This window comes from Arachis duranensis, chromosome 6 (genome assembly GCF_000817695.3).
Source record: "Arachis duranensis cultivar V14167 chromosome 6, aradu.V14167.gnm2.J7QH, whole genome shotgun sequence".
Lineage (NCBI taxonomy): Eukaryota > Viridiplantae > Streptophyta > Magnoliopsida > Fabales > Fabaceae > Arachis > Arachis duranensis.
Genome location: NC_029777.3, coordinates 57,550,365 through 57,551,444, shown reverse-complemented (window position 1 = coordinate 57,551,444; position 1,080 = coordinate 57,550,365).

The window sequence follows — 1,080 nt, the reverse complement described above, 5'->3', positions numbered from 1 at the left end:
AGAGGTTGGGAAGTTCTTACCAACCCCATTCAACAAGTCGGAATCTTAATGGTTCAAGAGTTCTATGCCAATGCATGGATCACCAAGAACCATGATCAATGTGTGAACCCGAACCCAAAGAATTGGCTTACAATGGTTCGGGGGAAATGCTTGGATTTTAGTCTGGAAAATGTAAGGTTGGCATTCAACCTGCCCATGATGCAAGGAGATGAACACCCTTACACTAGAAAGGTCAACTTTGATCAAAGGTTGGACCAAGTCCTCATAGAAATTTGTGAAGAGGGCGCTCAATGGAAGAGAGATTCAAGAGGGAAGCCGGTTCAACTGAGAAGGCATGACCTCAAGCCCGCGGCTAGGGGATGGTTGGAGTTTATCCAACGCTCAATCATTCCCACTAGCAACCGGTCCGAAGTTACTATAGACCGGGCTATCATGATTCATGTCATCATGATTGGAAAGGAAGTAGAAGTTCATGAGGTTATATCCCAAGAACTTTATAAGGTGGCGGACAAGTCCTCTACCTTAGCAAGGTTAGCCTTCACTCATCTCATTTGTCATCTCTGTTATTCAGTTGGAATTAACATAGAGGGAGACATCCTCATTGATGAGGACAAGCCCATCACTAAGAAAAGGATGGAGCAAACAAGAGATCCCACTCATCATGAAATCCTTGAGATGCCCCAAGGGATGCACTTTCCTCCACAAAACTATTGGGAGCAAATCAACACCTCCCTAGGAGAATTGAGTTCCAACATGGGACAACTAAGGGTGGAGCACCAAGAACATTCCATTCTCCTCTATGAAATTAGAGAAAACCAAAGAGTCATGAGAGAGGAGCAACAAAGGCAAGGAAGAGACATTGAGGAGCTCAAGCACTCCATAAGATCTTCAAAAGGAAGAACAAGCCGCCATCACTAAGGTGGACCCGTTCTTTAATCTCCTTGTTCTTTATTTTCTTGTTTTTCGAATTTTCATGCTTATGTTTATCTATGTTTGTGTCTTATGATCATTAGTGTTTTAGTGTCTATGCCTTAAAGATATAAATGTCCTATGAATCCATCACCTTTCTTAAATAAAAAA